The following is a 15,872-nucleotide window of genomic DNA, read 5'->3' as shown; positions in this document are numbered from 1 at the left end:
TTAAAATTTAGTCAATTCCTGTTAAGCTGGCCATTAGATTCACAAATATGTAAAACTATTCCACTCTAAATTTTTGTTTTGGAAAATAGTTATTTTCCACAAAAATTATGTCATGTAACATATTTAATAGACTACTGTTGCTTTTAAAGGGACAATTTAACATTTTTATTTCTTTAATACAGTAAATATTGATAGCTATAACCCACATTAAAAAAAGTCTACTGAGGCACAGGGCTCCACAAGCAGTTAAAAGGGTCTTGTTTTAAAAAAGTTTGAGAACTGCTATTGTAGAGTAATAAAGTACGAACACAGTAAGTTTCAGTGTCACTACTGGTAAGTCTATGGATTTATTTTTAGACAGGTTTTCCCAGAAAGTACTCTTCTAGCCTCTTCTTGAAAGGTGTAAATCTAGAAGCTAGTATTCAATGAGGCAGAAATTTAAAGCACTGGGATGCTCAACTTTTCATATGCAGACTTTCCATTTAATCAACATTTTAGGTTTGAAGGCCCTTCCCTTATCTGTATCTGGTATTTCTCTCCCACAATAAGCCTCAGCTTTCCGCCTTGATGGTAAAGAGGTAAATACCTGGTTGCACAGGACACAGAAAAAGGAAGCTAAGAAGTCTAATTGCTCTTTTTAAAGTCTTACAACCAGTGCTCCTGGGTTTTATCCTTGCCCTACACATGGCCCTCAAAGGCACCTGTGTCTCTAATTCCTTAGTTTTTTGAGGTTCTTTGGCACAATTTGGATTATTTCTTGTGGCTTCCATACTTGCCCAGTGCTCCTGGGTTTTATCCTTGTCCTACACATGGCCCTCAAAGGCACTTGTGTCTCCAATTCCTTAGTCTTTTGGGGTTCTTTGGCATGATTTGGCTTATTTCTTGTAGCTTCCATAGCTGCCGGCTGTTTCAACTTTATTGGGTACACTAAGTTAGTACCCATTCACTCACTTTTTAGTTTCCAGATTGATTTATTTTGTCCCTCTTACCCTTTTCTCTGTTCTTGTGGGTTTATGCCTTTTAAAAATTATGTTACTGTAACATGATTTCAATTAAAAGCAAAGATATATATGTGTTCAACTTACCACATTTTCATTCCTTTACATTTAACCTGTGTCCCTCTGCTTTGAGTATAACTATTGTAAGGGCAGCTAGCTTGTTTTTAAAATATATAACTTTAAAGCCGGGCCCGATGGCTCGCGCCTGTAATCCCAGCCCTTTGGGAGGCTGAGGCGGGTGGATCACGAGGTCAAGCGTTCGAGACCAGCCTGGCCAACATAGTGAAACCCCGTCTCTACTAAAAAGACAAAAAATTAGCCGGCTATGGTGGCGGGCACTTGTAATTCCAGCTACTTGGGAGGCTAAGGCAGGAGAATCACTTGAACCTGGGAGGCGGAGCTTGCAGTGAGCAGTGATTGCGCCACCGCACTCCAGCCCGGACGTTAGTGCGAGACTCCGCCTCAAAAATAAATAAATAAATACATAATAAATAAAATATATAACTTTAAAATATACATTAATCCACTGTAATTATATTTCTATTTTGTCATGTTACATTTATTCTGATTTTCCTTTACTTCCTACTCCCCCTTTTCCTCTCATGCTTTAACCCTCAACATACCATTTACTACCGGGGTCCAAAGGATACCTTAAAAATTTTTTTAGGTTATTTTACAAATAATTTACAGAGACAGTGCAAGACAACTTTTAAAATAAATTTTAATAGGAACTTAAATACAGCAAACACCTCTTTGTACTAAGTAAGTTTAACACACAAACACCATACAAAATTAAAAAAAAAAAAAAAAAAAAAATTTTGAGACAGAGTGCTCCGTTGCCCAGGATGCACTGCAGTGGTGTAATCTCAGCTCGCTGCAACCTCCAACTCCTGGGTTGAAGCAATTCTCATGCCTCAGCCTCCTGAGTAGCTGGGACTACAGGCATGCATCACCATGCTCAGCTAATTTTTGTATTTTTAGTAGAGATGGGATTTCACCATGTTGGCCAGCCTGGTCTCTAACTCCTGACCTCAAGCGATCCACCCACCTCAGCCTCCCAAAGTGCTAGGATTATAGGCATGTGCCACTGTGCCTGGCCACATACAAAATTTAAAAAACATTGTCTCCGGACTTTTTTTTTTTTTTTTTTTTAAAGCAAAAAGGGATGGTTCAGGTTCATGTTGTGAAATATTCCTGTTAAATGACTAACTGGATAAAAATACTGTATTTTCTTTCTGTCAAAACATCTTATGCATTCAATTCTTAAGTCTGAGAAAATTTATACAGGATATGATCATCTCAAGAATCATAGTCTGAGACTTCATTTATATGCTCAATTTCACTATCATTATTGGCGTATAGAACAGCAATATCTAATATAACTTTCCACAATGATGAAAATGTTCCGTATCTGTGCAGTCCAACGTGGCAGCCAGCCACCGTGAAGTGAGAGTAATTCTAAGTTGTATTTTTCTCCTACATAACCCCTTAAAAGTGTGATGAGGAATGGAATTTTAAATTTTATTAATTTTAATTAATTTAAATATACATAGTCACATGTGGCAAGTGGCTACCATATTGGACAACTTAGGTCTAGAGTGCCATTTCTCTTCACGTTATCTTCTAATTCGTATGTCTCCTAAATTTTCTTATACCTTTTTGAAGTAGGATGTAGTATTTGAGCAATGCAGTGAAAAAACTGAAAAATGACTATTTATTACATCTTCCATCTTCCTTCTAGGAGATTCTATCATTCTTTTCCATCTTTTTTTTAGCATAGTATAAATAATTGATAAGTAATGATAAAATTCCTATAGTAGTAAAATATTTCAATATATAGGAAAAGCCAAGATTATTAAGATCTCATAATGGATGTTAGGTTTATAAAAAAGGGTCTAATGGACTCATATGGTAACTGTAAGATAGAATAATTTTTTAAAATAAATTTTCTCTTTGTTCTTTGGTAGATCTCTAAGAATACAAGTCATAAAATATCTACCCTTCTAAATAGTTAGCACTGCTCAAAAATGAAAATTAAAAATGAAAATTATTCCAACTGACCCTGATGGTATACCAAGGGTTTAGCTTTCTTCATTCTCTTATTTTCATTCCTTTAGGTCTGCTGGTCTGGAAGACATCTATTTTATTTCTATTCCTTTTGTGGTTACACAAGTTAAATAAGAAAAGCAGCAGCAGCAGCAAACATGTATAGAGTAGTACTAACCAGTGGCTTTGTATGTATTTCACTTAATCCTCCCCACAACAACTATGAGAAGGTATTATTGTCATCCCCATTTATACATAAGGAAATTTATGCGCAAGAAGGTGAAATAACTCCTTAATGTCACACAGCTAGTAAGAAATAAGCTGGTCTTTCATTCACGTAGTCTGGCTGCAGAGCCACAAAATAGCTATTTAGTTTTGGTAAAATACCCTGAAGTTGGTCAGTGTCTCTTTTTGTGCTACTTTTTGGGAACAAAGCAAGAATAGTAGCATTCCTGACTCAATGAACTCTATTTTCCAACTTTCTTGTTATTGTCTAAAGTTTTGACTCTACTTTAAAAAATTATATATTTGCAATCAACTCAACCTGATTTATCAACATATTTTGCCAATTCTTTGTTTGCCGCTGTATTCTTTTTTGCAATTCCTCCTTCTCCCCAGTTTACTATTCTTGCTGAAGTACAATCTTTGGTTCTCGCATCAAGCTTCTGAAAGTGAGGAGCTCTCCATTTTGTGTATTTCCTCACTTTAGGCCTCATTCTTGCTGACAGATAATAGTTTAAATGAGTATAGAATCAAGGTCAACAGTTATATTCCTTATATATTCTGAGGAAAGAAGATCCTATCTTTTGGAAGACACTGTTCTGGTAAATACGTTGTTAATTTAACTAACATTTTGGTGTAGGGACTGTGGCATTTTTCATTTTGAAAAGCTTTTATGTTTTATGATCTGCAATTTCACTTTTGAGCATCTAGAAGATTTTAAAAATTTATCCTGGTAAGCAATTGTTCAGCAGTGTGCTATTTCAATATGAAAACTTAGTTCAATATGAAACCTTAAATTCTGGAAACCTTTTAATCATTATCTCATTGAATACTGTTTCTCTACTACTCTGTCTAATCTCTCCTAAAATTTCTTTTGAATATTGAACTTAGGTTTGAATCTCTCAATCTAAATTCAATTTTTTTTTCCACTTCTCTCTTACTACATTCTCGGTGAATTCCTTAATACTATTTTCCAAATCACTGTTTCATTGACCATGTTCAGTCTAGTACACATCTAATGACATCTTAATATAGGGTTTTTGACAGGGTCTTGCTCTGTTGCCCTGGCTGTAGTGCAATCATGGCTCACTGCAGCCTCCACCTCCTGGGCTTAAGCGATCCTCCCACCTCAGCCTCCTGAGTAGCATAGGACCACAGGTGTGCAGCACCACACCCAGCTAATTTTTCTATTTTTTGTAGAGATGAGGTTTTGCTATGTTGTCCACACTGGTAATTTTGGTTCTTCTATGGCAATTATTCCTTCCTTTACCTCCCTGAGGATTTTAAACATACACTTTAAAATTGTTCTATGATTTACACTTATAGACTAAGGATTCACTTGAATATCAATTATTCCCACTCTTGCAAAAAAGAAAACATACTATAAATACTGTTTCATGATTCCCATTTTTTCCCACTAAGCAACAAAACTTAGGAGGTATTTCTGTGTCAGTATACAGAAAACACTCTCTTCTTTCTGATGAAGAAGGTGTTGACTTGGTTATTTTAGGTTTAGTTTTTCTTCTATATTTTCGAATTTGTTTGGCAGGTTCATTATAACTCTAAGTTGCATGGTGTGTGTGTATCTTTGTGTGCTTACCTCACCCTAACGATTTTTCATTTTCTCCATCTCTCACTCAAACCTCCCACCTCAGAATAAGGTTTTTCGTTTCGTTTCGTTTCGTTTTGTTTCTGAGATGGAGTCTCGCTTTGTCCCCCAGTCTGGAATGCAGTGGTGCAATCTTGGCTCACTGCAACCTCCGACTCCCAGGTTCAAGCGATTCTCCTGCTTCAGCCTCCCAGGTAGCTGGGATTACAGGCACGTGCCAACACGCCCGGCTAATTTTTGTATTTTTAGTAGAGATGGGGTTTCACCATGTTGGTCAGGCTGGTCTCAAACTCCTGACCTCATCATCCGCCTGCCTCAGCCTCCCAAAGTGCTGGGACTACAGGCGTGAGCCACCGCGCCCAGCCCAGAATGAGGTCTTATAATTGCTACAGATGTCTCCTCCTGAAGATCCAGTCCCTAAGTCATGGGCAGGTAGGCCCAGCTTTTACCCAGGAGGCTGTCACGGCTTCCTTCCAGCACTCTGGACCTGCAATTTATGTAAGCCATATCCCTAAGCAACAGTCATACATTCTTTTTGTTTTTTCCTGATTCAGCCCTTTAGTTTCTGGGGTAATAAAAACAGGCTGTTCATCTCCCTGCTCCAATCTGTCTACCAATATACAGTAAAGTATGGTCTCTATTCTGCAGATGACCTCTCAGAAGCATCTTCCTGCTTGCAAAACAGATTTTGATAGATTCATTTATTTAGTCTCTATTTAACACCTTGCTTTTTGTTCTTCTTTTTTTTCTTTTTTTAAGACAAGAGTCTCACTCTGTCACCCAGGCTGGAGTGCAGTGGCACGATCTCAGCTCACTGCAACCTCTGCCTCTGGGTTCAAGCGATTCTCCTGCCTCAGCCTCCCGAGTAGCTGGGATTACAGGTGCCCGCCACTATGCCCGGCTAATTTTTGTATTTTTAGTAGAGATGGGGTTTCACCATGTTGGCCAGGTTGGTCTTGAACTCCTGACCTCGAACTCCTCGATCCACCCACCTCGGCCTCCCAAAGTGCTGGGATTACAGGTGTGAGCCACTGCATCCAGCTTTTTTTTTTTTTTTTTTTTAAAGGGATGAAAGTTCTCAGCCAGGTGCGGTGGCTCATGCCTGTAATCCCAGCATTCTGGGAGAGAGAGGCAGGCAGATCCCTGAGGTCAGGAGTTCGAGACCAGCCTGGCCAACATGGTGAAACCCCGTACCTACTAAAAATACAGAAATTAGCCCGGCGTGGTGGGGTGCCTGTAATCCCAGCTACTGGAGAGGCTGAGGCAGGAGAATCACTTGAACTGGGGAGGCGGACATTGTAGTGAGCTGAGATCACGCCACTGCACTCCAAGTGAAACTCTGTCTCAAAACAAAACAAAACAAAACAAGCCGGGCGCGGTGGCTCACGCCTGTAATCCCAGCACTTTGGGAGGCTGAGGCGGGTGGATCACGAGGTCAGGAGATCGAGACCACGGTGAAACCCCGTCTCTACTAAAAAAAATACAAAAAAATTAGCCGGGCGTGGTGGCGGGCGCCTGTAGTCCCAGCTACTCGGAGAGGCTGAGGCAGGAGAATGGCGTGAACCCGGGAGGCGGAGCTTGCAGTGAGCCGAGATTGCGCCACTGCACTCCAGCCTGGGTGACAGAGCAAGACTCCGTCTCAAAAAAAAAAAAAAAAACAAAAAAAAACAAAACAAAACAAAACAAAACAAAACAAAGCCTCCCTCCCAATCTTTCTATGTATTCAGTTCCTCTCCCCTTTCTCCAGGTAACGCATTTAAGATTTCCTTGTCCATTCTTTCTAAGTTTGTTAGTGTAAAAAAACGTACGAATATAAATTATGCAGCCCCAGAATTTTGCCTTTTTCTTACAGCTGCATGGTATTCCATTATGTGGTTTTTCCATAATTTCTTTGACTAATCCCCCACTGATGGACATATGGATTGTTTTTCACCTTCTGCTATTACAAACCATAGTACAAAATAATCTGACACACGTATTATGTGGTAAGTATAAGATAAATTACAGAAAATTCAACCTGCTGGGTAAATACATTTTTACTCTGGCAGATATTGACCAATTGCCTTCCACAGGGATTATCTCAATTTGTATTCTCAATAGCAGTGTATGAGCAGGTTTTCCCCCAAAGCTTCACAACCAACAGAGTATGTTGCCCAACTTTTGTTTTTGCCTAATAAGGGAACTATAATCATTGTAGTTTTAATTTCTCTTACTGTGAATGAGATACTGGCCTCATTAGCTTAAAAGCCACTTATATTTAATTTTCTGTGAATTATCAATTCATATCTTTGCTCAGTTTTTATGGGGTTGCAAGATCTTTTTCTTATCGAGTTTCCAAGTACTTACTGTATGTATATCAGGAAGGCTACCCTTTGTCTATGATTAAAATTACCAATAAGTTTTGCTAATTCCTAACTATAAATAAGTTTTGGCTGCAAAGTAAGTTTTACTAGTTTTGCTGCAATTCTATATCCACTGAACAATTCCCTTTTCCTCCTTCCCCTAGCTACCACCATTCTACTTTGTTTCTAAGGGTTTGACTATTTTAGATATCTCATTTAAGTGGGGTCATGCAGTATTTGTCTTTTTGTGACTGGCTTTCACTTAGTGTAATATCCTCAAGGTTCATCTATGGTTGTATCACACAACAAAATTTCCTTTTTAAAGTTTGAATAGTATTTCATTGTATGTATATACATTTTCTTTATCCATTCAGAGAATGCTTTTTTTTTTTTTTTTTTGGAGATGGGGTCTCACTCTGTCACCCAGGTTGGAGTGTAGCGGTGCAATCTTAGTTTACTGCAACCTCCGCCTTCTAGGCTCGAGAGATTCTCCCACCTCAGCCTCCGGAGTTGCTGGGACCACAGGCACATGCCATCATGTCCAGCTAATTTTTTTGTATTTTTGGTAGAGTCGGGGTTTTGCCATGCTGCCAGGCTGGTCTCAAACGCCTTGGCTCAGGCAATCTACCCAACTTGGCCTCCCAGAGTGCCCTGAGAGTGCTTTAATGTAATAGAATTTATAATTTATTTCATGACTTCTGGGTTGAGTCAGTATAAAAGGTCTTCCCCATACTAAAATTATAAAAAGACTTCTACTTTTAGTATTTTCATGGCTTTATTTTATTCATTGATCCGTTTGGTATTTATGTGAAAAACATCCAATTTCATTTTTTCAGTTTTCCTGGCTTTTCTTTGTTTACTTTTCCTTATGAGCTTTGGAATCAGAACGTCCAGTGTTTTAATTTATAAAATTAAAAAACATTGTGTTGTTTCATTTGTTGAAGCTTGTTTGGCGTCTTTCACATAAACATTTCCTGCTATGAATGTATTTCCATTTCTCCTTGTATTTTTGGTAATTTCTGCTTCACCAAGGTTGCTATGTTATCTGACATATTGCTATTCACAACTATTAAATTTTCATTGTATCCTTTAAGAAATAAGTGCCACTCTTTACTGTTTTTTAGTATGAACTCCACCTGGTATGTTAAAATCATGACACTCCTAAATTATTTTCATTTGCATTTATATCTTATACCTTTTCTCTATCTTTTAAAATACCAATCTTTCACAATCACTGCCTTAGGTGTGTACCCTGTATAAACCACAGAGTGGGTTTTGCCTTGAATCTAAACTAAAAATATTTTCCTTCTAAAGGTGAGTTAAGCATATTAATATCTTTTGTTAAGAAAGGCACGTTTGGGCCGGGCGTGGTGACTCACACCTGTAATCCCAGCACTTTGGGAGGCTGAGGTGGGCGGATCACAAAGTCAGGAGTTCAAGTCAAGCCTGGCCAACATGGTGAAACCCGTCTCTACTAAAAATACAAAAATTAGCCGGGCGTGGTGTCGGGTGCCTGTAGTCCCAGCTACTTGGGAGGCTGACGCGGTAGAATCACTTGAACCCGGGAGTCGGAGGTTGCAGTAAGCCAAGACTGCGCCACTGCACTCCAGCCTGGGTGACACAACGAGACTCTGTCTCAAAAAAAGAAAGAAAGAAAGAGAGAGAGAGAGAAAGACGAAAGAAACAAACAGAAAGAGAAAGAAAGAAAGAAAGAAAGAAAGAAAGAAAGAAAGAAAGAAAGAAAGAAAGAAAGAAAGAAAGAAAGGGAAGGAAGGAAGGAAGGAAGGAAGGAAGGAAGGAAGGAAGGAAGGAAGGAAGGAAGGAAAAAAAAGAAAGAAAAAAGAAAGAAAGGCATGTTTGGTCTTAGGGCTGTCTTGTTATGTACGTGGTTATATATGAATATCTTTTCACTAAATGATGTTTTATTTTTAACGGGTTTGTAGTTCTTTCAATATTTAGGAAGGTTTATAGCTTTGTTCTAGTGTTTACCTTTATAAGTTCTATCTCTTTAGACAATACCTATTCCTCAATATGAGTAATGTTAAAATTAGCATGCTTCCTCTCCCACTACCCGATTTAATCAATAGTATTGAAACTAATAGCATTATCTTTAGTGTTTTAGTTTTCTTTATTTTAATGTTTCTTTTAAAGTGCTGAGTATGTTTGTATTTCTATTATTTGATCTGTGATGTTTAAACATCTTTTTCAATACCAGTTATTACCATAGGGCAATTCCTTCTCTCAAATTTTATTAGTTTGATCATTTGTATATCATCAGGGTATATACAATGTTAACATTATATTCTGCCATTATGATCTCCACATTTTAGTCTTTTTTTTTTGAGACACAGTCTCGCTCTATCACCCAGGCTGGAGTGCGGTGGCATGCATAATCTCTCACTGCAACCATCTACCTCCCAGGTTCAAGTGATTCTCGTGCCTCAGTCTCCCAAGTAGCTGGGACTACAGGTGTGTACCACCATGCCCAGCTAATTTTTATATTTTTGGTAGAGACAGGGTTTCACCATGTTGGCCAGGCTGGTCTTGAACTCCTGGCCTCAAGTGATCTGCCTATTTTGGCCTCCCAAAGTGCTGGGATTACAGATGTGAGTCACCACGCCCAGCCCACATTTTAGTCTTTATGTCTATATATAAATTCACTGCTTACACACCAATCATTTCCCCATGTCTATCAGCTGAAGTTTGTACTCTAGTATTTTCCTCAAGAAGGGCTCACATAAACAATATTCTCTGAGTACTATTTGTTCCTTAAGAACAATGTGACTGGATATAAAATCTTTAGCTCGCACTTTACTTTCTTATCTTATAAATGTTGTTCGACTGGGGTTGAATGTTGTGGAGAATTCTAAGGCCAGCCAGATTTCAATGTCTTATAAACAACTTGGAGTGGGGTAGTTAGGAAGGTTTCTGGCTATTGAAAGGAATCTTTAAGATCTTTCTGGTCAGTTCTCCCTGCCACAGATGCCCTTTCAATATGTAAGTTTCATCTCAGTTAGTTTTTCTTCAATTGTGTTTTTAACCACTTGTTCTATTGTCATGTTTTGGTTTTCTTCTATAGGGGTTTCAATTCTAAGTTTGTTGGATCTACTGTATTTTCCAAAACTTAAAAAAATAAAATCTTTATCTCCATCTTTTAAAATCTTTGTGTCTCTTACTATGTTTTCCTTGGGGCTAGTCTGCTTCTTGTGCTCCTTCTTATTTCATCTGTATTTCTGTACTATTTTTTGAGACAGGGTCTCCCCTCTGTTGCCCAGGCTCAAGTGCAGTGGCGCAATTTTGGCTTACTGCAACCTCCGCCTGCTTGGCTCAAGCCATCTTCCCACCTCAGACTCCCAAGTAGCTGGGACTACAGACGTAAGCTACTACACCCGGCTAATTTTGTACTTTTTTTAGAGACAGGGTTTTGCCATGTTGTCTAGGCTGGTCTCAAACTCCTGAGCTCAAGCGATCTCCCTGTCTCAGCCTCCCAAAGTGCTGGGATTACAGGTGTGAGCCCCCATGCCCAGCTGTTTGCTTTCTTCTACTTCTTTCCCAAGTTCCCTCAACTCACATTTTATCTCCTCCTGTTGCCCTGCCATCTCTTTTCTGAGTTCTTACCATTCCTGCGTTGTAATCTTCTTTTGTAGAACTATTTACAAGCTTTACTCAAGTCTAAAAAATAGATGGTGAAATGGTGGGTCACAGTTTTCATCTGTTCTGTAGCAACACTTCACTAATGACTGTTCTTTGTGTTTGGGAAGTTTTGCTGCCATATCAGCTTCTTTTGTATTTTGCATAACAAGAATAAACTGAATTTTCCTGAAGCACCTATTTACATAAATTCCTGGGAGTGGGAAGGGAAGGAAATACAGGCTTCACAGTCCAAAGACTCTCACTCCTTTGATGCTATAAATAATAAAGAGAGTGTGTGCTCTTCTGCTGCTCTGCGACCAGTGCCCTGTGCATTGCCTTCTCCTGTATTCCCTAATCTAACTCATCTCTTTCTTTCACTCAACCTCAGAGCCGCCAGCAAAATGCAGATTTTTGTAAAAAAAACCCTTATGGGGAAGACCATCACCCTCAAGATTGAATCCTTGGATACAACAGAAAATGTAAAGGCCAAGATCCAGGATAAGGAAGAAATTCGTCTAGATCGGCAAAGACTGATGTTTGATGGCAAGCAACTGGAAGATGAACGTACTCTACCTAACTACAACATTCATAAGGAGTCTACTCTTCATCTTGTGTTGAGACTTTGTGGTGATATTAAGGAAGAAGTCTTATACAACTCCCAAAAAGAATAAGCACAAGAGAAAGAAGGTTAAGTTGGCTGTCCTTAAATACCACAAAGTGGATGAGAATGGTAAAATTAGTCGCCTTAGTCGGGAGTGCCCTTCAGATGAATGTGGTGCTGGAGTGTTTACAGCAAGCCACTTTGACAGATATTATTGTGGCAAACGTCTGGCTTATTGCTTCAACAAACCAGAAGACAAGTAATTGTATATGAATTAATAAATTTTTTGGCTGGGCGCGGTGGCTCACGCCTGTAATCCCAGCACTTTGGGAGGCCGAGGTGGGTGGATCACCTGAGGTCAGGAGTTCAAGACCAGCCTGGCCAACATGGTGAAACCCCATCGCTACTAAAAATAAAAAAGTTAGCCGGGCTTGTGATGCACACCTGTAATCCCAGCTACTTGGGAGGCTGAGGCAGCAGAATCACTTGAACCCGGGAGGCACAGGTTTCAGTGAGCCGAGATTGTGCCATTGCACTCTAGCCTGGGTGACAGAGCAAGACTCCGTTTCAAAAAATAAATAAATAAATTTTTTTTAAAAATACAGAGAAAAGCTGGTTCCTGTACATGTGGCTCTGTGTGCACATGTGTACAGCTCTACCTTCTCTTTTCTGAATATAATCAGGTACTTCGCCACCAACTCTCGTCATTACAAACAAGAGATTTACCTTTTGAACTTCAACATGAACCCCTTACTGTCAGTAAGTATATTTAAACTAATAGCTTCTGTCCCTTTCAGATGTTTTTGATAGCCCTCAAATAACATAATCTGGAGTTTACATGTCTTTCAGTTCACTGAAAACAGAGGTTGATGCATTTTTCCTCTTTATGATTTCTACAGAAGATGCAGATTTATGCATCTACATTCATTCTAAAAGTATGATTATTAATTGTGTGTATGTTTATCATTGCTGTCTTTGAAGAGACACAGAATCTCAATACTGAAACTCACAGCACCATCCTGATGGCTATTCCTTACAGTGTAACTTCAGGTATTTTTGAAGTATTTTTTAAAAGGTTTTACATGGGAGATGATTATTGATGCATTATAATATAGTAATTAAAACTTCATTCTGGCTGTTTAATCAGAAAAACATGGATTCTAATCCTAAGGTTGCCAATTACTAACTCTTGTGAATTAAATTCAGTAAAGAGAAGTTTACTGTAAAACAGGTTCTTGTTACGCATAATATATTAATTATACATCATTTCTATTGTGCATCATAAGTCCATATACTGATATCAGACATCTATTAATGAGGAAATACATTCTGGTAAGAATATAGAAACTTCATTACCAAACAGTATTATAAAGAAAGCATTCAGGATAGTGAACAAGATGAGCTTACTACATAAAACATTGTCAAATAAATATTAACTGGTAATTCTTCATCAAGCATAAATGGGCCTAACAACAACTGTAAATGACAGCAAACACCTGAGGCTGGGATATGGAAAAGCTATCAAGAAGACATAAGACATATAAAAGGAAGTGATCAAATACTGAAGTCAAGCAGCCACTGAGTTCACAATTTTACTACGGCGTCAAAAAAAAAGAAAATTGCAGTAGAATGGCATATGGCTCACTCAAGAACAATGTGTAAGCCAGGTCTTGTGGCTCACATCTGTAATCCCAGCACTTTGGGAGGCCGAGGTGAGTAAATCATAGAGGTCAGGAGTTCGAGACCAGTCTGGCCAACATGGCAAACCCTGTCTCTACCAAGGGTGTAGTTTATGCCTGTAATCCCAGCTACTCGGGAGGCTGAGGCACAAGAAACTCTTGAACCCAGGAGGTGGAGGCTGCAGTGAGCCGAGCTCACACCACTGCACTCCAGCCTGGGCAACTGAGGGAGACTCAGTCTTTTTTAAAAAAAAAGAACAATGTGTAGATGAGTTTGTCTAAGGAAGAATCTTGTAAAAGAAAAACAGACAAAGCATAGAAGACTTGGAAAAGATTGTTCCACAAGTGGTAGAGTAAAGCCTTGAAGACAAGAGAGTGCCTAGTTCCTTTTCCCCCCACCAAAAAAATGCCAATGTAAAGCGAACTGAGAGACGAAAAGAGTATGACAACAGAGTAAAAATTGTCCTGGTAAATCTTCTATGGCCTTTGGCCCATTCTCTCTAAGAATATCCTTTTTCTCCTCCTTTCCTCTATCTGTGGCATACTCATTCCTCAAGGTATAGTTTAAGTACCCCCACTATCTCTGAACAGTCCTTCCAAATCATTTCAGCCCTAACACTAGTTGCCTCTTTATTCTCAAGTATCTCACGTATTCATTCATTCAATACTTAACCTCATGCATTAATGATGGGATTATAAATTATGCAACCTTTTTTTTTTTTTGAAAACAAATTTGGCAACATTTACCAAACTTTAAAATGCAAATATCCCTCCAAATTATCAAAATGTATACATTAAACATGGGCATTTTAAAATATATTAATTTTAACTCAATAAAGCTTAACAACAGAAAAACCCTTTGACCCAATAACCCACTTTTAAAAAGTGAAACTTTCACCAGGCACGGTGCCTCACACTGTAATCCCAGCACTTTGGGAGGCCAAGGCGGGCAGATCACAAAGTCAGGAGTTCAAGACCAGCCTGAACAACATGGTGAAACCCCCGTCTCTACTAAAAATACAAAAATTAGCAGGGCATGGTGGCGTGTGCCTGTAATCCCAGCTACTCAGGAGGCTGAGGCAGGAGAATCGCTTGAACCCAGGACGGGGAGGTTGCAGCGAGCTGAGATCGCACCACTGCAATCCAGCATGGGCGACAGAGTGAGACTCTGCCTCAAAAAAAAAAAAAAAAAAGTGGCCGGGCGCGGTGGCTCACGCTTGTAATCCCAGCACTTTGGGAGGCCGAGGCGGGCGGATCACGAGGTCAGGAGATCGAGACCACGGTGAAACCCCGTCTCTACTAAAAATATAAAAAAAAAAAAATCAGCCGGGCGTGGTGGCGGGCGCCTGTAGTCCCAGCCACTCGGAGAGGCTGAGGCAGGAGAATGGCGTGAACCCGGGAGGCGGAGCTTGCAGTGAGCCGAGATCGCGCCACTGCACTCCAGCCTGGGCAGCAGAGCGAGACTCCACCTCAAAAAAAAAAAAAAAAGTGAATCTTTCTACTAAAATTGTGATATAAACATGTAAAGATATTTGTATAGGGTTGTTTGCTGCAGTTCTTTAACACCATACAAGAATTTAAATGTTAACAGATAAATATTTAATACATTGTGGTACATTCATGTAATAAAAGACTACTCTGCAACTGTAAAAAAGAATGAGGTAATCCTCTATTTATACTGATACAGAAAAATGCCCGGGATATCTTTAAGCAAAAAATGAAACTTAAGTTACAAAATAATACATACAGTGTGGTTTGTTTTCAATGAAAAGAAGTGTGTTTATATACACATCATTCAAAAAATTAAAAATAAGCCTGTGCAACAGTGAGACCCCTGTCTCTACCAAAAAAAAAAATTAAAAATTAACTGAGCATGGTGGCACATGCCTGTGGTTCCAGCTAATCGAGAGGCAGAGGTTGAGGCTACAGTAAGCTGTGATCAAGCCATTACACTCTAGTCTGGGTAAAAGAGCGACAAGGCCAGAAGCCGTGGCTCATGCCTGTAATCCCAGCACTTTTGGAGACTGAGGTGGACAGATCATCTGAGGTTGGGAGTTCAAGACCTGCCTGACCAACATGGAGAAACCCCATCTCTACTAAAAATACAAACTTAGATGGGCATGGTGGCATATACCTGTAATCCCAGCTACTCGGGAGGCTGAGGCAGGAGAACCACTTCAGCCCGGGAGGTGGAGGTTGTGGTGAGCTGAGATTGCACCATCACACTCCAGCCTGGGCAACAAGAGCGAAACTCTGTTTCAACAAAAAAAAGGGGGGGGGGTTAGGGGGGAAATGAGACCCTATCTCGAAAAAAGTTTTTTTTTTTTTTTTTTTTTTTTCCAAAAGAACCAACACAAAAGAACAGTTAAGAGCTACCTCTGTAGAAAGAAAGAACAGGGAAAACAAAATAACTGGCTTTCCTCCCTAAATTCTATGTCCCATGCCAGTGGCTTATATACCTGTAATCCCAGCACTTTGTGAGCCTGAGGTGGGAGGATCGCTTAAGGTCAAGAGTTCAACACCAACCTAGGAGACAAGGCAAGACCCTGTCTCTACAAAACACTTTGTGGGGCCAGGCATGGTGGCTCATGCTTGTAATCCCAGTACTTTGTGAGGCTGAGGTGGGCAAACTGCTGGAGCCCAGGAGTTCAAGGCCAGTCTGGGCAACATGGTGGAATCTTGTCTTTACAAAAAACACAAAAATTAGCTGGGCATGGTGGCACATGCCTGTAGTCCCAGCTA

The 15,872-nt window shown here is 39.5% G+C and overlaps 1 protein-coding gene and 1 pseudogene across 3 annotated transcripts in view; one reads left to right on the top strand and one right to left on the bottom strand.

Annotated features, from left to right (window-relative positions):
* The window catches only part of FBXO11 (F-box protein 11), a 101,182-nt gene that overhangs the window by 66,676 nt on the left and 18,634 nt on the right, over nt 1–15,872 (bottom strand). The window lies entirely within an intron of this gene.
* LOC129461644 (ubiquitin-ribosomal protein eS31 fusion protein-like) lies at nt 11,252–14,063 on the top strand (annotated as a pseudogene).

This window comes from Symphalangus syndactylus, chromosome 14 (assembly GCF_028878055.3).
Source record: "Symphalangus syndactylus isolate Jambi chromosome 14, NHGRI_mSymSyn1-v2.1_pri, whole genome shotgun sequence".
In the NCBI taxonomy this organism is placed as follows: domain Eukaryota; kingdom Metazoa; phylum Chordata; class Mammalia; order Primates; family Hylobatidae; genus Symphalangus; species Symphalangus syndactylus.
The sequence above is the reverse complement of the archived record's forward strand: the minus strand, read 5'-3'. Positions and strand labels throughout refer to the sequence as shown.